This window comes from Rhagoletis pomonella, unplaced genomic scaffold (genome assembly GCF_013731165.1).
Source record: "Rhagoletis pomonella isolate Grant_MI unplaced genomic scaffold, Rhpom_1.0 Rhpom_scaffold_00011, whole genome shotgun sequence".
Lineage (NCBI taxonomy): Eukaryota > Metazoa > Arthropoda > Insecta > Diptera > Tephritidae > Rhagoletis > Rhagoletis pomonella.
The window spans coordinates 2,376,664-2,398,694 of NW_023458565.1; positions in this window are offsets into that span (position 1 = coordinate 2,376,664).

Below are 22,031 nucleotides of genomic sequence, written 5' to 3' on the forward strand. Positions count from 1 at the left end.
TAGCAATTTAATATTTTTTCCAATTGCTATTTATTATCATAATTTTATGAAACTCTCATGCGGTTTATAAAAATTTTTGTTGTAAATTAAACTTCAGCTTAAAAGCCAATATGTATTAAAAAAGGCAGCATAAAAATAAAACTTTTGAGCTGCTTGACCGCTAAGAGCAGATGAAAGAAACTTTTTTATCCCCATTGGAAGCATACCTAACGGAGTGCTGCAATTGCAAAAAGGGATCAAACAAAAGTGGATGAAAACTATAAATAGTTTGAACAACTTGCCGAATGCACTTTTAATGCGGTACGTTTTATAATTTCCTTAAACATATTTTATTTTTTTCTTATTTTTTTTTTTTTTGTAACTCAACTAACTTTTCGTTATTTTGGCGTCGCCTGAATTTTCTGCTACTTGAGCGTAAAGTTCCGCATAATAACAGCATTACTTATAGTTTATACATTAGCCAGAACTAACAATTTTGAAAATATCATGCACATATACATACAAACAATGCAAGTAAAAAAAAAAATTAAATAGTAACAGTAACAATCCTTGCATTACCGTTAGCTAAGTACTCTAGCAGAAAGTGGTATCTTAAGAATGGCCGCATATTTTGAAGGAATACACAAAATTATAAACTTTATCTAAGTCGGCACCTGCAGTTGATGCAGTTAATTAAAATGTATCATGTTCACAACACACTAAGCTAGGCGCACGGACCAAGTAACGTTACATCATGACAAAACCATTTCAGCCGCCGTAATTCCGCTTGATCCAACAAGTGCTATACTCTAAGTCAAGTTTCAAGTTGCAACTCGGCACAACTCATCTCAACTCAATGCAATGCAACTACTTCGCATGCCAAACAACAATGTGCAAGCAACTACTTAGTAGTTAGTTGAAGATTTCAAGTGAAATAGGGAGCGAGACTAATCCGACTGTGATAGCAATGAGTGGACGATTTGGTTGCGGTTCATTTACATAGAAGCAACGTAACAGGCAGTCAAAGTTATTGTTGCTTATAAAAGCGAAAAGAGGTAAGTACATACAATTCGTGAGCTGTGCTCGGATTTGATACTATTTAATCCTTTTTATAAAAGTTACGCTTACAGTTGGATGAATTTAGTTTTAATTAAAGCAAACGTTAACTAGATGGGTAGAAGAGTAGGGAAAGTGGTTTTGAAATCACTATTGGCTAAAAACCGCAATAAGGGAGAAGAAGAAATGCCTCATTTTGTTTTAGTGGACTTGGTGATTTTGAAAACAGAACAAAATGCAAGTGTAAACATTATGAAAGTATTAAATAAAAAGGTGCTACAAGAACGCACTTTTTCAATACTAAAAAAAAAAAATTAAAATATGGTTTCTCGTTTGCTGGAACCACCTTCAAAAATAATGTTTCCTGAAAATTGCGGAGTAAAAGTTGCTTATTGATTTTAGGATGAGGGTTCAAGTGAGTTATAAAATCTCAAATATCAGTCATGTGACTTAAGGCCACAAAGTTATAGCTGATTTTAAAAATTGCACGCCTCAGGTGTGTACATAACCTTTGGATGTTATATGTTATGCCAAAATTCAGAATACCATGTGCACACGGAAACCAAAATATTTTCCAACGCCAAATAGGTAGATAGGTAGATTTGGCTGCGACTGCTACGCAGGGACACACATAGGCCACGAGTTGAAGGCCCGTTGTGATACCACGACTAAGAATTTTCACTATCACTTGCTAAACCATTTTGAATACTTGACGAAACTCGTCAGGCATTTAGGGTTTAAATCTCCCAATTTGTCAAGTTTATTTAAGAAAGTATACCCCAGAAAGCGCAATCTGCTTCTCGACAATGCCGAACAGTTACAGGGACGGTGGAGAACTGTTCACAGTTCTTGCAACTTCTGCATCGCCTGTGGCGAAGCACTCCGGGCCATTCTGCGTGTTTACCTAAGAGACGGTGGCCTGTTAGAGCACCAATTGTGTGAGATATAGTTTTCGTCTTTTAAGGAATATAAGCTTCGAGAGCTTTCTCGTTCCCATTCGCTCGCTCGCGACTGGCATACCAATGCGTTCTTTACACGGAAGAATCTGCTTGGTCGGATATAGTACCGCTCCCCACGAGTTTGTGTACAATCCAAAAATTTTGATTTTGATTGTCGATGCGTAGACCGAGAATGTAGTGTATACTGAAATTTCGTTATACTTGATTAGTTTCCGTGTAATCTAGACGTGCGTGGATAAAAATGGAGGAAGATAAACAATTTCTGTTAAAATTCTTTAAAATGTTACTTTTTTAAAACGTTTGTATGGTGTATGGCGAAATGTGTTGTATGCGCATCGCAGTGAAAGTACTCGCGTTGCGCAAACATACTGTGTGGTGTATTTGGCCTGCTAAAGATAAAGAGAAAAAGATAAACATAAAACTGAAGATTAAGATAGGTTATGCCATGTTGCTCACCTTATTTAATGTCACCTAACTTCATCTCACATCAAATCACGTCGCCACAATTCCCCTCAATGCAACTCATCTCATCTTATCTCACATCAACGTAATAAATAAACATAAAGATGAATATTAATTTATATACTTAATATAAGGACGAAGGAAAGAAGATACAAGAAGATACCACGGCAAATTAAAGAATTGTATATCGTGTTATATTCCTAATCTCACTGCAATCCACCTGAACTCACCTGAACACACCTCACCTAACTTTAACTCAACGCACCTAAACTCAACTCTTCTCAACTCACCCCAACACATCTCAACCCACACGAACTCACCCAAATTCATCTCGACTTAACTCATCTCACCTAAGCTCATCTTATTGTAGTGGTTGAGTAATAATATTTTGGCGCTTAACTATTTTGCTGTGAGTTTGGACCAGCTTCTCCGCCAATTTCTGGTGGGCGTCCTGATGTTGTTACACAAATGAAGTGACGTGCAGTTTTACGCCGCCTCCGAACATCAACTGGATTTTATGAGAAGCTTTTTCATGTGAAGAGGCGACCGCTGTTAGAAAAAAACTTTTTCTATCCAACCTTTTAAATGTCGCTTGATTCACCATGCGCGAGCTTTGCCAAATTCTAACAATACATGCATAGAACTGTACAAAGGCAGCGCCAGTATTTCTTATCTCGTTGTAAGAATAAGAGTCTTTTCCTGTACAGAACCTTTTGTTTCACTCCTTTTGTCATTCTTTAAACATCAATTGTCCAAAATCATTGTGTAAATTCATTGCGTTCATTGAATGGATGTATTTTGGTTGCGAAGGTTTGAGGGTTTCCACTTGTTCATTGTTTTGAATCGTTTGCTGCAAAATTTAGAACTGCAAAAGAGTGGGGAATAAAGAACTGAAAAACGAGGATTTTTTTTTTTCGTTTTAAATAATCTAGGGTCATTCATGTTTGTGAAATAAATAAAAGGTATTGGAGCGCGACAAAATGTGTGGCATCATTACACAAAAACAACAATAAAGAACACTATTGAAAGAGCAAAAACCAAACAAACAAAGAAACACCCGACTAATTCGATAGCGACAACACCGAGAGTAATGTGTATACCAAACCAACAATGGGCAGCCGTTAGCAAACAACAACAACAACAACGCGTCAACAACAACTACAAAACCAAAGCATTCCGTCCTCCAACATTTATTGTTATTGTGCTTCCGTTTCCGCTTTTATTGAGAGTAGATGAATGAATGGCAAGCAGCGCAGTCGCAATCAGCGTTGACGTTCTTCCATTTGCACCCACAAAGCACCTACAAAAGCTCAAGCGCCAAACAAACATAAAGTGATCTCCGCACAAACACAATCACAATGCGCGTTGTTTATACATTTACTATGTGTACACATGTGTGTACATATGTATTTGCTGTTTGATATCAAATATTGGCCAGCTACTATTGTCACGGCGGCAAAGGAAGCGCGTTAACCAACGTCGGTGCCATTGGCCAAACAATACAAACACAAATGGGCGGTAAGGAAGAAATAGAGGCAAGCCAGTTGAAGGGAATGTAACAAACAAAGGAAGGGTGAGTAATAACGGTGCTGCAACTGGAAAATAAAGAATTTTGGATAATATTTTTACCTATTATTTATTTAAGTACATAGTTACCTGTGTATACGGTGACCATCCGTCCTGTATTATTCGGGACAGCCTTCTTTTTTGACCCCATTGTCCTGGTAATTTATTTATTTTATACGGGACGCCAAATGTTCTGTATTTCTCCTAATGTCCCGTATTCGGTGTTTCGACGCCTTAACAGCTCATTAAATGCCATGCCTGTAAAAGAGTTTTAAGTGATGTTGGTATATGGTCATGTAATTCGAATTGAGGAATACATAAAGTACCAAAATGGGAATTAGGACTCGACATTTTAGTAAGTTTCGGCTATTTTTCCTTAGTTTATTTAATGTTTATTATTTATTTTATGAAAGTAAAGCTCTTTTCCTAACAAAAACCATATAATACCAAATTTCCAACTTTGTGCAAAAAACAATAAAAATTAATTCTGCAACGTTTCACCAAAATTTAAAAATTTTTAATTAGAATCTTTAGAAAAAAATTTGCTTTGCAGATTTGTAACTTACTAAAATTGAGTAAATGAAGTTCGAGTGGAAAGTGCTGCTTATTTGTTTCCCTATCAAAAAAAAAGGTCGAACATACTTACTTTATATAAAAAATGCATAACACCCTCAACAAAAAAATTGCTAAAAATTAATGGTAGGCCTTAGCGACTTAAAGTTGCACTTTATTATACTAAAATTTAACGATTTTTTTTAATTCTACGGGGTAAAAATCTCGAGAAAATTATCCTACAAATTTGTGATGTTACTAAAACGATACTGTTTCAGGGCTAATACATCTAAGATCATTGAAGAAGGCTTTAAGATCTGTAAACTATAGTGTGAAAAAATTTGCGAAATTATTTTTTGTTCCGTATTAGTGTGTACATACTTACACCAGCATTTGTGAGAATTTCTTATGGTCACCTGCTTGAAGGTTAAAACATTATAAGCCAACAACAAATCGAGATACTATTTCAGGACCCTTTCAGTGGTGTGCGGCTTTGCCCGAAGAGTTTGTCCAAAATAAAGTGAATAGGAAACTAAAAATCAGAAGACTCTGGTAGTTCGGTATACAATTAAATTCTTCTTCTTCTTCTTGTTTGGCGCTGTAACCGATTTTGGGCAAGTTCAGTAAAGCTTGCAATTTGAAGAGGGGACACCGAAATTGCGCATATGGAATCTGTGCATTTAGACATTATTTCGGTTTCAACCGAAACTCTGCATATATGCATTACTTCGTTTTTTTTCATATGCATTATTATTTTTTTATTTATTTGAATTTTTTTATTTTATTACATTTCATATTTGTTTACATATTCTGCTGTAGGTGGTTCCATATTCGAACTCCGTCAGACATAACTTCAAAATGATAATATTAAATTTCGACATTCCTTTTATTTGTCCTCAATTCGAAAAAGGATTTGCGAGGTGCAGGATATTTAAATAGAAACACGTTTAAAGAAAACAATCTCCTGCATTACTCCTGCATTACTTGCCAACTAGTTTGAAGTTAGCTTTTTGTAGCTAACTACAAGATACATATATATTTTATAGAGATCCCGCAGAAGTGGGTTATTTTTTATCAAATGATAATTTTTTTCTGCAGGGTATTGATAACCAACTAATAGCAATGCAGATTGATAAGCCCTATGCCACAACAAATATGGAAACGCAAACAATATACATAAACTTCTAGTGAAAAATCGGTACGAAAACCATATATTACTATTTAAATAAACTCACAAGTACCACAACATATGTATGTATGCATAAATAAAAAATAATAATAACAACAATGACATAGAGTGGCTTGCTTGAGGTGGCAAACATCGCCGACAAAACAATGACGACAGGTGAAATGTTTATGCGATTGTGTATGTACGTTTATCATCTGCATACTTTTACGGCTCGCAAATTTATAAAGTTGTTGAAATATATGCGTGACAAAGCCACAAACAACAATGAGGCGAAGTGAAGCGCAAAACTATGTGCTGCCTACATAGACTCCGGGTGATATGAAATGAAAATGGAAATATTAAAAATGCAACGGCGCGCACAACATACATATGCGTAGCCATGTGCATATGCTGTGGCAAGTAACCATATGCATACATATGCATTAGTTGTGGCTTGAAACAGCAGCATATGTCAACGTAAATGTAAATTTGTAGTCGTGTAGTGTGCAAAGCGCATCTGCCTTGCAAAAAAAAGTTGAAGTAAATGCAGTGGCGGATCCAAAACAACTTTGTGAAGGTAACATTTTCCTGCCTTACTTAAGTTAAGTTAAGTAAGTAAGTAAGTTAAGTGATGTTCATCTGCGAATAAATTAACCCTCGACTGCATACGAAATTCTTTCCCAAACCTTAATCACACTTCCTGATGTGAAGTTCCTGAAAGCACTTTTGTTATCAACTTCAATGAAGGTGCTAGTGCTTAAGTCCGTTGTTCACCCAGCCGTTGTGGTACCGTCTTAGAAACTCGTTTCATTCCCGTCTATCCTGATAAATCGAATCAGTTGGTTAATTTCATGAAATGAAAGAATTCCTTAATGCTTGCTTACTTAGTTCCGCCAGACTGTCAAACAAATAAGTAACCATGAAATGTCCACCTTTGGAACCCGCTAGGGTAGCAGAATCCATTATGATTTCAATTTGATGTTGGGCATCGACCTGCCCGTGGACAAAGCTCTTTGAAGCTTTATTAACATTTAGTATAGAAAGCTTGAAAGAGCTTTGCCCGCGGGCAAGCTGACTCCCACCACCGTTTTAATTTATTCGTCATCGCGGCAGCTGTGACAGAATTCGTTGCAGTCAGGTCCATTCTGCTGTATAGCTTATCTTCCAATTAAGCAGTTGCCGCTTATAATTTGGGTCTTTTGCCGAAGTGGAAGACATTCTTGATGAAGCAATGAGTCGAATAATTTCGGGCAGAAGTCCAGATTTGGCGGGTTGACTTGCGGACCATATTTTTTAACATGTTTGAATACTTCTGTGATTTGAGCCTGAATTTGCAGAAAATTAATGGAATACTGACATGTTGAGGGAGTTCAGTTCATCTTCCATGCAATAAACTTATTTGTCTCTATGGTCTGGTAACCACACTATGTCGGTGGAATAATTAGCAGCTAACTTATAAAGCGGTCGCCGCAGTGCTCTGGTAGCCTAAGACAAAGGTTCAAAGGTGTATCTTTCGAATGTATCCTATTTACTAATTTACATTTAGTTTAGAATCATTAGGACTGTTTTTAACCTATTTATAGAAGAAATTCGGGGGGAAAGTTTGTTATTTCTACTGAACTAGAAAAATTTTTAAATGGAGCAATTTATTAATCTATTTCTTTATGCGGCGATGAAAAATCTAGAATAGAAAAATAAATAGTCATATTGGAACTAAACTTTGAAAAAATCGTAGGTGTTCTGCTGTAGTCTAGTTTACAGATAACGGGTTTAGACATATGCAATTTAAAAAAAGTTAAGACAATGGTGGTTTTAAATTGGAAACTACGTAGGTCTGTTCATAAAACTAACCCCTTTGTGCCCACCAAACAACCGTCATTGAATTTAAATGCATACATACTTTTGTTTGTACGTACATATTTTCTTTTTGATGTTTTTGCAATGCCATTTAGCTTTCTATGCAAACATATTGTCACCCTCCCCGAGGCACAACTCAGGCATTTATATTTAGCTTTTTTGTTTAATTTATTACTATCACATAATTTTTTGCTTGCTTTTTTTGTTTACTTGCGCACTGCTGCGCAACCGCAATTTAGTAAATTACCAATTTGCAAAAAGTGTGCAAATCCAGCTGCATGACAATGTGTGGTTGAAGGAGTGGGTGATTCAGTTGGGATATAGGCGTTATGGATTTTTTATTTATTACGTGCGCATACTTACATATGCTCATATATATATGTATATATTTACTTGTACATATGTGTATTGTTATAAACGCTTAATACGGCTTTTATGTAAATTAATCCATATCGGTATATTCCCAAGGCACTATTTTTACCTTTTACTGGATATTTTTTTTAGAGATTTTGTTTCTTATATACATACATACATACATACATGTGTACATATAGAAGTTTAACAGGTTTTAAAGGATCAATTTTTGGAGTTTTAAATAATATCCAGGATTTAGTTTAATTATGGGACTGGATTGTGCTTTAAGTTCGAGGCCTCAAGGTAGTGGCTTACGCCGAAGATATAGATATACTATGTAGTATTCAGTCAGTTTCCTTCGAAAAATTACGGAAGGGGTACTAAAGACGGTAGATTCCTGGGCCATTAATTATTTTCCTAGCGTTTATCCTGAGGAAATTGACCTTATTGTTTTCACAAATAACACAAAATTACCTAGAGATGCATTCTTTTGCAAGCGCGCTACAAAAGAACACTCGCTTATATGACGAAATACATGCAAAGCAACAACACAAACTGGGCTAATTATGCGAGTTCAGCCAGGTCGGTTAAAAAATACGCGACCTGAAGGGTAGTATTGTTAAGTGAAAAAAACTGCTCTATTGCGAATTGGTAATGGGAAAGGGGAGAGGAAAATTTTTGTTTCCTTATATACACGACTTATATTTTAAACAAGTATATATATTACGCAAATACCTCTCATAACTACTCGCGCTGCCCACTAACCATATGCTGTCAAATACCTGGGTTCGCCACAAACCTCGCACCAAAGTCCCAAGCCGCAGTGACTGGAATTAGTGAATGGTACAGTTCTTGCAGGGCATAACTGTTAATATTACCAAATTCAACAAATGCCTTGGTTAATATTTTCAACAATGATTTGGTGATATTAACCACAATTTTGTTTACATTAACCAAACTTTTGGATGGCGACTTTTCGTTTGAATATGTTTAGGTTATGCACTTCACAGATGCTTTTTCATAATTCGGAGAAACAAGACAAAAACTTTTATTATCATTTTAACATGTTGCCTCTGACGAGATTAGCAAATAATAGCAAGCATCTCTACACACTCAGCTACATGCGCTTTATATATGTGTCTTAAAATTTTCAACTCAATCAATTTTCTTCGTCGTTTGATTTGGTTCGGTACTTCGCAGAAAAATTATGTACCGCGCTGACGGCATTCGTACTGCTGGAAGCCAACAAATAACAGCAAGCACCTCTGCTCGTTCAGCCACTGCCATAAATACGAATTCGTTCTCAAATGTTCAACTTGTATCACATTTCTTACAATTGGCATATCGACCATGAAAAAATCTAACCATAATTAGTATAAAGGAAACTAGTATAAAGCAAAGTCGAGATTCTTTGTACGCGGTAATCTCGAAAACTAGTAAACGGATTTTGACGGGATTTTCTCTAATATACTCTGTATCAATAGGAGAGTGACCTTTTTTTATTTAGAATTTTACTAGTGTTGCCACCTGTTAAAAAAACTATAAGATCCGCACCGTTCGTGGAATTACAAAAAATTAGGTGTCAAACGAAATCGATTGGCCTCTAGAAATGCGCGAATGCCCTATTTTTTAATAGAGTTTCCACCTATTAAGAAAATTACTATATTCAATCCTAATAAGCGTAGGCATCAGTTCTGCACCGTCACTGTCAAATGAAAACGCTTAGCCTCTAGATGTGTAATAATGTATTACTTTTCTGAGTAGGGCTGCCACCTGTTTAAAAACTATCACCGTTCGTTGGATAAAAAAATGAGATACCAAATGAAAGTGCATGTCCTTCGCATGTAAAAAAACTTTAATTTTTTTGAGTAGGGCTGCCACCTATTTAAAATTACTATCTTATCCTTACGTAGTATAAAGCAAAGCCAAGATTTTTTGACTACGCTAATCTCGTAAGCTACTGAACGGATTTGGATGAGATTTTATTTTATAAATTCTATATCGATAGGAGTATTCTCTTTAGTGCTTAGCATTTCTATAGGGTTACCACTTGTTTAAAAACTTATAAGATCCTTGCGTTCAATTACAAAGACTGAGATGTCAAATGAAAGCGCTTGGCCTTTAGATGTTCAATAATGATGTTCTAATAAGTATAACATTTTCACCATTCGTTGGACTAAAAAATTAGATACCAAGTGAAAAGATGGCCTCCGGATGTGTAAAAAGCATTACTCTTTTTGAGTGGGGTTGCCATCTATTAAAAAATAACCAAATTTTTATTAATTAGATACATAAGATTTTCACAGTTCATTCAAATAAAGAAACTCAAGTGAAAGGATATAATCTTCAGATGCGCCATGCTTTAATTTTTTTAGTGGGGTTGCCACCTATTTAAAAATTAAAACAATTCGCAGTTCATTAATTAAAAAAAAATTAGGTCTCAAAGGAAAGGGCTTGGCGTTCAGATCTGCAATAAGGTCTTATATATTCGAAGAGGGTTGCAACCTGTACGAAAAATTATAAGATATCGTTGGACTAAGTAGTGAGTAGTTAGATGAGAGGACTTGGCCTCTAGATGTGCAATAAGGTCTATTTTTTTTTTAAATAAAGTTGCCGGCTGTCTATAAAATTATAAGATCCACACCGTTCGTAAATTTTTTTTATTTCTACCACAAATAAATTCTCCACCTCCATGATTTTGACCCATACATACATAGTGCAGAAGCTTGTATTTAAAGCAACTTTTTTGCCGAATTTCTAAAACTTATTTGTCCTAAAGCTTCCATCTAACGAAATAAAACCGTTCTACTAAATAGGTTTTTTGTTGGTTTACTCTTACTTAGTGCCACTGTGTGCTCCTCGCTTGCCCATACGTAGACACATAAAATTAATTAAATAAAGTAATTTTCCCATTGTCTGCGAACGAGTAGGTATTTTCCCACGCTAAATCACAACTTTCTATGATTAAATGGCTTCCACTTCTGTGGAGTCATGCGTAAACGCACACTCACCTACAACAAAGGCACACTTATCTTTGTTTGTGTAGGTACTTCACACGCTTATTATATATGTATGTACTCTGTTCGCTTAAATAAACACCAGAAAAGAAAATGAAAATGCGAACACCGCATTTGCTTGCAACTTCATTGCAATATTGTTTTCCAAAAACTGTTGTCATGGCAACCGCAACAGCAAGTGCATAATCGTATATTGTGTATACCATGCAATACAATCAAAATACACATATAAACACATGTATAAAATAGGAAAATTATGCTTCATACAAGGGTAACTAAACAAGTCTATCGACTTCGTAACGAGAATGTCATTTGAGTCGATTTGACGTTTGCTTCATAAAATGTGAAAGTTTTTAGCATTAACGTACTCAGTACGAGTGCTCTTTGTTGTTTACGGTCACTTCGAAGTTTCAAGTAGGCAAAAAATGAATACTTAAAAAAAAATTTTTAGTTGGATGATTGTTTACAATTGATTGATTACACGTCGAACGTGGTTTGAAGTGCGCTCGTACTTCGCTCGCCGATGAACATCGAAAAGGTCGTCCCATATCGTTTTGTATGCCAGGACGATGATTGAAAATTAAGGCGGAGCATTCACGCTCCTACCAGGATATAGAAAGAAAAGATCAATCAGCTGTATGAATCTTTCCAAAAATAAAAAAAAAACAACAAAAGTAATCGCGAAAGAACATTTCCAAACAAATGGTCACTGATATAATGCGTCATGTGGCTATAGTGCTCTTTGAGGGACGTAGAACAGCTAATTGTGAGTGGTAGACAACCATTTGTTTGGCATGAATAGAGGATGAATAGAGGAAAAACGTCAAAGGAATGAATTTTTAAGCACACAGAACATCGAATTGATGGGATGCCATACAGCCCTAATGTTTTGTTTTTCAAAAATCATGTTTTTGAGGTGCCGACTTCATAGCGGGAAAACTGCTTCACCGATAGGTTAAAGCATTCGCAAAACTACAAATATAAATCGTGCTGAAGAATATCTTGAAAACCAACGGTACCGCTTTCACTGACAAAATTTGTTATTTTCTTAGATAGTCTAAGGATATATTTAGTACACCTCGTAAGCTTAGAACAAATAAAAAGTTTTTCTCTCTACTCACCGCGCACTTAGGTAAAATGGGCTTTGTTTGTACGTACATATGTGTGTGCATTCAGACAGACCAAAAAAAACACATTTTTAGAAAAAAAAAACTTGACTGGCATAACGCGCGGCAGTGCACCGGCGACGCAAACAATCTGTTTGCCAACTGCAACTTTTGCCATTAATCACACCACACATACCGCCACGCCGTGATTCACAAACTCACATAAAAACGTAAATATGTATGTATGTATGTATTACATAAGTCTGCGTATATTTAAAAAATGCTTTTATTTATATAGCAGTATCCTGCAGGCATCAGTTATTTTTGTGAGGTAAATCTTTAGTTCAATCGCGCTTACAGCAAATTTCTTTGTTTAATTAGAAGTCCATTACTCTAACGCGGTTCTAAAAGCCAAGTTCGCAGATTGAGACTCTGATTTTGCAAAAAAAAAACAAGCTACTAACGAAGAAAATCGAGGTATAAATGTAATAAATGAAAATGCGCAATGATTTTTCTTTAGTGAAATATGAGCGGGAAAGAATGTTGCTCATACGCCATGTATGACTATGCACGAGTATGGCCATGTACGAGTATACTTCATAGACTGTTTATACACGGAAACTTTTGTCGACGCGATTTTTCATATTCGCTTTTGGTGTGGCTCGTGTCATTTACACACAACAAAAATCGCCATGTGTAAATGAGCACATGGTCGCAAATAGCTGCAACTCTTTGATTCGAAATCTTCTTCCATTTCTTAATCATAACCCAAGCACCTGACCCGGTGTTAAGTTATTTGCGAAGTATTGAAAAATTCCAAATTTTCTCGGGAAATGAGTCAAGCTATAGCAAAAGATTCGCCGCCTGAAAAATTAAATACTTTTTTTTACATTTCCGAGAGAACCTCCACAAGTAGAGTAACCACCTTTTCAAATGCTTAGACTTCGAGGTTAGAAGAATAGGATAGAATTATTACCCCAATGTTTCTTTGGAATTTTTCTGTAAAGCAGTCCATACGCATTTGATATGTTCGAGTGATTTATTGCAGCTCTAAGTAATTTTTAAATGCGTATAGCGTTGTTCGTGAACAAATAATGCGAAATTGGATAATTTAATATTCTTGAGATGTGTTGGATGTTGTGGTGCCTTGTTTGCGAACATTTTTGCAGCTTTTGGCATGACAGATATCCCATTGAAAGTTATGTCAAAAAACCGGTTTTAACTTTAGAGGTGACTTTACTGTGACTATAACTACGGGCCTCTGCGTTTACGTTGCGTATAAGTAATTCAATACAGTTTTTGTTTGCGTACCAGTTTATGTAGAGACAATCCGCTGACAGTTAAATAGTTCAAAAATTCAATAAGGGTTATTGTTGTGCTCCCGAACATCATCAGAATTAATTTTAGCAACACTAAATTATGATTTTTCTGCATTGATAAAAGAGCAACCATAGTTAATTTTTAGTATTTCACGAGAAATTGGAATATTCAATATACAAGTGATTTGAGAAACTCTGCAAGTTGAATTTCATGTGGGGACTCTCATATTTCGCGTCGAAGTCAAATGATGGAATGGGAAAACTTCAGACCAAAATTTATAAAAAGAGGGGTTTCGACAAAGGGGCGTAGTACATCCGTAGTAGTGAAATTTTTAGTCAGCTTTAACTTCTAAACCCTAAGTCAAATGACTTTCAAATTTGATGCAAAGATCTATGATAATGAGTTCCCAACAGATGGCCCTGGAGTCGAGATATTTAAAGAATCGGTCTTTATCGTAGGACATGGTTTAACGTATATTAACTTTATGATAAGAACTGCTTCTGCAAAAAATTTACCCAAAACATAGATGGCGCTGGAATCAAGGTATTTATATACCCCCTAAGAAATTACTTTTTCGATGACTTAATGAAGGATGGGGTTAAGTGTGTATACAAATTAACGAAAAATTGCAGATATCCTAGGCACATCAACGGGTCCTTGGTGTAACTGGAAGAAGTTAGACGAATAAGAAAGAGCACAGTAAGAATATCAATGACCCCGTTTGAATGGGAAAACTCTCTCGTCCTGTGGAATAGCAGGATTAAAGAAGAAGATTACGCAATCTCGGCAAACCTTGCAATAAATACCTGTAGATATTTCACAGGTGGAATTAAGAGTTTATAGCATCGAAAGAGACTGGTACATATACCATATACTTGACCTATGAGTGTGGAAGGTGCTGCTCTTCAGTCGTTTCAACCTTTATAATAATAATAATAATTTTTACTTCAAAATCGGTTTTTGCTTTTCAGTACTATTGGTATATTGGTCGACGAAACAGTTCTTATCAGACGTCACGAAGCAAGCCGGCCATTTGCTAGTATGTATGTACTTCATCAACTATATGAAATAACTAAGGTTTTCCTCACCTTACCTGCCCTAATGTAGTAGATGTGACCTTTTTCTCTATAAGTGCACTATTTACCTGCGTAATTTCGAAGATAAGAGATTCAATTAAATTTGATTACTTACTTCTACAAGTTTTGTGTTGCTTAACTGGGCTGCTTAAACTTGACTTTATTTTTTTTTTTTGTTTTTTTACCCATTAAATTCGCCTTTGTCCATATTGCTATTATTGTTACTGCTCTTTTCACTGTTGTTAGCTGTTGCTATTGTATCAGTTGTCCACTCATCTTTCATTGAATATCCCGTTCTCTGTATCCCATATGTATATGTAAAACTCAGCTCAGCCCATTTGCTTGCTTTTGCTTGTTGTTTGAGTTTGTTTTGTTAAATTGATTGCAAAAGTTTTTTGCTGTTATTGACTTTTCGCCAAAGCAACCTTCTTACGTTTTCTGTTTAGTCTGTCGTCCATTGACTAGCAGTCGTTCTCGGTTCTATGGATCATTGTTAGGTTTGGGTCGTCTTTGAAAAGACGCACACTCACATTGTTTTTGTGTGTACTTGTTGTAGTTTTCTTTCATTATTGTTATGTACATGTGTACTTTACTTTAATATTCCTCTGTCTTTATTTTATTTGTTCGTCATTGTGCTAATAACTTTTTGTTTTGTTCATCATTTTGCTGCAAAACTTCAACTTCTTCGGAGTTTTGGGATTTAGCTTTAAGGATTTGCATGCAAACGCCAGCTTAATATTTGTCAGGCCATGTTCATGTATTTGTTTTATTATTTATTTATAGAATATACAATGAAATAAAATTTGGTTTAAAAGTGCATGCAAAGATTCTATACGAAAAGATGTTGACCCGATTATGAAGCCTTTTATCTATATATAGTTAATTAATTGTAGGGATGTGCCGGGTATCCGGTAGATATCCGGAATCCGGCCTATCCGGCCGTTTTTTGGTTATCCGGTTATCCGGCCGGATACTGGCTAATATCCGGCCGGATTCCGGATAACGGTTATAAAAGATTCAATTTAGAAATTTAACCCAGATTTTGTATTTTTGTAATCCAATTTAATAGTATCTAATTAGTAATCAAAGTTTCCGCATTATCGGGCAAAAACCTATTTCTATTTTCAACATAAATGTTACCCGATGCTAAATACTCTTTCCGAGTTCTCTGAGGAAGGTGGCGCGCAGAGATACTTCATTGCCAGTGTAAAAAATTTGGAAATTCTTTGCGGCTATACTTTCACCAAGTTAAGGGATCTTCTTGTCTGGATATAAGAGGTAGCTGCAAATATTTCTCTATTTCTAGTTTCATGTACGTTCATGTACGTTCGCTGCCTTGTCTACCAATCGTTTGGCTATCCAAACTAGAATCAGCATCAGAGCCGTTGGCGATTTCCTGAAAGCATTGCCAAATATCCTCGTGAGCTCGATCTTCGATGGAAGCTTTCACTATAGTTCGGCATTTTTCATATGATTCAACTGGTTTCTCCATGCTAACTGATTTATAATTTCGAATTAGTTCATCAACAACCCAGTTTTTAGCTTTATTGGCATCAGAAAAAAACGAGTTTTGAAACGTGGGTCACAAAATGTTGCAATAGTGAAGCATTGTCGTTGTTGAATGTTTAGTCCTATAATCAAGTAAATTTTTTTATGATAGTTCTATAAATACTTTTGATAAGTGAATCGCAATTTCATACCTTTTGCGACAGAGTTGCATTGGCTTCAGTTTATCAGGTTTATTCAGTGAAATCGCTGGATAAATTTATCAGAAATGTGTAAACGAGTTTCCATACAAATTTTGACAGTTCATTTATAAAGTTTACACAATTATCAGTTTATACGGTTTACATTGCATTTATAAGCTTTGATGAATACCCTTAGTAGTTTTGACTTTCATCAAATTTGATTGTCGTTTGACATGTGCTGTGGACCGTGTAAAGTGCTGTTTGATCAAAACGATAAACATAGTGAAACAACAAGTGCCCGATAATTTAAATAAAAAGAACAAAATGAGCAAGAAAAGAAAATAATTCGACTTTATTTTAGAACTAATAAATTATTTCAACAAAAACTGAAATTTTATGGGTTTTTTGACGTGTGTAAGACAAACCATCTAATTACACAGACACATCTGTGCACAATAATTTAAATAAAAACACATAATTGAACAAGGAAAAAGTATACGACTTAGTATTAGTATTAACAAATGAATACAAAGCTTTCTTAAGCTTCTCTTCAACTTCATTTAAAACGAAACACTGAAATTTGATGGGTTTTTTGAAGCGTGTAAGTTAAACCATCTAATTACACAGAAGACAGTTTGATCAAACAATGTGACCATGTAAGGTCCATATAAGGCATCAACACACATGTGCGATTCTGACGGTGTGAATCTGTTCCGAAAAAATTACAACAATGCCGCAACTATTTATTGGAAATTGCAGACCTACGCGTTCGGAAACGAAAAAGGTTAATAGGCGGGTGCTGTATAATTTAAACAAAAATTAACGTAAGAAAACAAAACATCTTGATTGTTCAAAAGCAAAGAATTTGATGAAGATTGTTTTTGTTTGTTTATAAGATGCCATTTTTCACTGCGATAGCATCGCACAGATGTGTGCGTAATTGTGTTTTTGAAGTGGTAAATTCTGTAGCATCAGAAACAATATTGTGAAATTTATTAAGGGCAGCAGTCTACCGGATATCCGATCGGATATCCGAATCCGGCTGTTATTTTTTACAGGATATCCGGAATCCGGTTATCCGGCAAAATCTGTATCCGGCACATCCCTAATTAATTGTATTGATATTTTAATACGCACTTTTCGCTCAAATATCTTGCTCATATTTACTTCAATATTCATTTAGGAGATGCAATACTTAGGATCTACTCAATTTGGTAAACTGGAGGATATCTCCAACGTGGGAAACCAAAAACTTATCAGGTTTGCAAAAGGAGTTGGCACTCCATAAGTAAATCATGCCTGCTAGGGATCAAAAGGTATATGCATGGTCTGCAGTCAGCCGGATAAGCCTGGCCGATACCATATTCAAAACGCAAGTACCTAAGTTTTTAATGATCCAAATAGAAATTTACACACAAATTTAATCATTCAAACGGCAATCAAGAAACTTCAAAAGCTATCCGCAATAATGTAAATATAACTGATATATTATGGCTTTAAGTGGGTATTGCAAGGCTAGAGCAATGAACCGTCTCGATTTTTGGATGGCCTAGATTTTATTTTAAAATAAATATACAGGTTAGTGTGCCTCAGAAATGGCTCTTAGTAGCTTCTTCTCTAGATAAGTACATTCTCTCAAGGGACGAACTGATGAAAACTTGAAGTTAGGGTTCGTGGAGGGGTAGTTAAAGAAGCTCATCACCATTGCAAAGCTACAGATCTCAAGATTAGTAGGGGATCTAACAGGCTGTTACTCTTAAATTGCCTACTTAGCCTAAAGTAGCACTTGTTGGCAAGAGTGATTCTGCGTTGGATTTACATGCTGACATTATTATCGGTGTTAACGATGGTTCCCAAGTAAACGAAATTCTCTACTTTCTCGAAATTTGCCAGGTCTAAAGCCACACTGATAAGGCCCAATCAGTTCATTGACAGTGGGCTTCAGCCTTTCTTACATGGCCCGCGTTGCACCCGATCGCAGCGGCATCTTCTTTTTCTGCAGCTTCTTGACACTCCTCTTCGTACCAGTTGTTCTTTCGGGCTTCCTGAAATCTGACCGTTTCTTCGGTGGCGATTTGCAAGATTAGCGAGAAGAAGAATCTCGTTTGATGCGGATTATGGCTAAACGCTCGTCTACGGGGTGAACGTCAGTACTCGGCGATGGAATATTTTTCCCATTACAGTTCCAGCACCGAATTCGCGCTCCTTTACATGGCAGCTGTAGTAGACATCGCACGGTCCCAGAGAGTTTTTGCCTTCCCCGTCCAATGCATATCTTGGATGGCGGTGATGTCAGCTTTTGTCTTTACGAGGACATCAACCAGCCGGGTAGAGGCACCTTCCCTATTAAGCGTCCGAACATTCTAGGTGCATGCCCTCAAATCGTTGTCCTATAAATGCTTGCCGTGGTCGTCATCATAAGAGGGGGTCTCATCCGAGGCTTTGTTATCCTTTTTCATTGGAGCCTGTTTTTACGTGGCTGGTCCCAAACCCAGCGCACAACCCATTGTTGTTGGGACAGGGGTGGTTTCACAACCGAAAACACGTTCATATAGCGAGCCGCTTGCTCCAAGCAGACACCCGCTTGCAGCCGCACCTACTGGTGAACAGACGCTGCAGACTTCAGTAAGTCCTTAAACCGAATAAGTCAGAGTGGCCCCACCGAAGCTCCCTCTCTTTCTGTCGTGACCCAAGGCACCACTCGGATTGGTTATCGCATCTCGCACATGGGTTGCTCACGTTGCCCTGAGCGCGTGAACGAGGACGCAAGAGTCGGAATTGGGTAACTGCGTACCTGCACAACGGCCACACCTCATTGCCCTTCACAAAGTTAGGCCAGAATTTTAACCTAATCATAGCAGTCCCAGTTACTGTCGAAATTCATCCGGCTTGCTGGTGTTTTTATATATATGTCAAATTTTTAAAGTACACAAAAAACGCCGAATTATAATTGGACTAGACTATGGATCTGTATACGGTTTTTTTAGATCGTGTTATTTTCCCAAGATATTTTCATTTTTGTGAAAATACTCGTACATACATGGCGTATGAGTATCATTTTCCATGTTAAAGTTTGATATATTTTTTTCCGATCGCAATGCAAACTTAAAATTTAAGTAGCTTACGAAAACGACCTGGGCTAAAAAAAAAAACGGTATACAGAACCGTAATCAACGATCCAAAATTAAGTTTACGTGTTTCGGCGTTTTTTGTGTCATTTTAGCGTCGCCACAGTGTAGTCGAATAGAAATATAAAAGGCGGGGAACCACTTGATCAAAACTTATATGTATGTATATCCGCGCTGACTTAAAACAATTACCAATTTGTCTTAATCAGTACGATTCATTGACTGGAAATGGTACAACCCTCTGCATCAGGACACGCATACTATTTTATCTGGTGTTACTTGTAGAGAATTACCAACATAAATATACATACTTAAGTATGCTCATTCTCGTGCATGATTGCATAAATATTTTTATAAATGAGCATGCCTGAAAAGCACGTCTTCTCAATTACTACGCCGTCTCAAGTACGTACCGACGATCTGAATCGTTAAGTTTTTCAATTCAATTCAATCTGCCACTACCGCCAAATAAATGACAGCCAATTAAGTTAAATGACATTAAAGTGATACGTTGCGCTTTTTCATATACGCCTGTAACTACATACATACAATCTATGCAATCAGTCAGATAGAGTCGGTCTGTGCTTGTGTTTGCATGTATGCATGCACATACATATGTATGGCCTCCAAACAGCCTCCGTACGGCACATCTTTGCCACCTTTTTTGTGTCTCGTCTCCGCACGGTATTGCCAACGATTTATTTTTTATTTTTTGCTTAACCTGGATAGCAGCTGACATTGCGCGCAATTGAAAGTTGATGTTTTCAATTCATTTAAATTGCCGCCATCGTTGCAGCTCAGTATTGTTGGTGCCGGGAACAGAAGTGGGAGAAATGCCCGCCTACTTTTACATTGCAGTTGGCAAAGTGTCAAAATATAAATATGTAGGATACGGCAGATGGCGCTTAGGTGCAGATAACGGTCTTGCGACAACACATGCTGCTGCAGCCAAGTCATTGCCATGACGATCACGCTGCTAATGGTGATGAAGTTGCACCGTTAATAAGGCAGAGGAGTAGTTAGTTGTCTACGGTTGTCAAAAGCGCGGAGGCTTATATAACTTACGGGCTGAAATAATAAGTACATACATATGTATATTAGACTGAATTGTTTCCTTTGCGCAAAAAATAACGTGTGGAACTACAACTCTAACTAATTTTAATTCTAAACAATTTTTACGTCATGAAAATTTCTACTTGATGTAGCCAAACCTCAAAAACAGTCAAAACAAAGTTTTCTTATTAAATTGTTTTTATATACTACTACTACATTTAACTATTCTACTACTACTACTACTACTACTTTTAACAATTCTCAAGAATTTAGATATTCTATAGGATTTGTTGTTGCATCTTCATTTGCCATCACTGTATCAACAGACATGTATGTGGTCGCCTTACCAGGCACTTTGCCATGCGACCCTCACCGATCGCAAGGAGGTCTTGAGCAAGGAGTTCGGACTCTCTGTCACTGGATGTTAGTGGTGAGGTTCAATTTTTCAATATTTTGCAAACAGTAACGAAACTTTGAAGCACGCACTTAATGTATAAGAGGGAGTTTACACGCCGGTGATATCCCGGAGGAGGCAACAGCTAGTGCAACATTTTTTTTATTCTTGCGCAACTCTGCCAGTAGCAAATTCTGCAGAATTGTTTTGCTAGTTCCCCCTGGTGCGTCCCAGAAATAAAGGCCCCCTTCTCCGCTCTCTACGTGGTTCACAATTTTATGGGAAAGTTGCCTTTGCTCGCTTTGCTAGTATAGTTTCTGTTTCGTTGACTTGAGCCGCGAATGTCGTGGTGATATAATTTAACTCGTGGTGATAATAATAACTAATTGGCCAGCTTACCCGATCGTCGACTAGTCTCAGAGCTTTGTCATCATGTGCTATTTTTGAAACCTGTGGGCGATGTCTTATAAATGCAGTTTTATACTTTTCATATAATTGCAGGGGTATGAAATCCACAAAGCTTACTAAAACTTCTCTCATTTGACCCTTATATTTAAATATTTCATTCAATTTGTCGATTAAAACGTGCGGCAACTATTTCAAAAATATATTCCAAAGAAAGCTTTCTTAACCTTCTGTCGTTTTATACCCATAACAGGCGGCAACACTCTCCAAAAATATTTAGAAATAAATTTGTCTGAAACCATTCTAATTTGGTACCCATACTGAAATATATGATTTAAATAGTCAATTCAATTGATTTTATGTTTATGAAAAGGTGGCAACTCTCTTCAAAAATATTTTCGAACCTTTTCTTTCACATCCACATCGTTGTAATATTTCATCTAACTTAACAAATAATTGAATTTAACTTTTGAAAAAGTTACAACCCCCTTCATAAAAATATCCTGTATGTTAATCCAGGTCAGGCCCAGGCCTATAACAACAGACATATACAGTCACTAACTCACAAACTTTCACATTTATATCTATCTAATATTGTAGGTGTGATTAAAATGATATTAAATTTATAAACGGGTGGTAACTCTCTTCAAAAATATTTCCGAAATTAAGCTTTCTTTAATGTTTTCGCGATACTTTAACCACACTAAGTACAGTTATGTAGACAGATTCTGAAATTCACTTCCTAGTGCAAATGACTCCAAGTTCACTTTGGATACAAACACGCTGTGCGACAGCCGAAACCAGCCCAGACTTTGTTAACATTTTCTGAAATTATTATTTATATCCATCCAATAAGTAGTAAAACACTCGATGGATTTGAAAAAGTTAGCT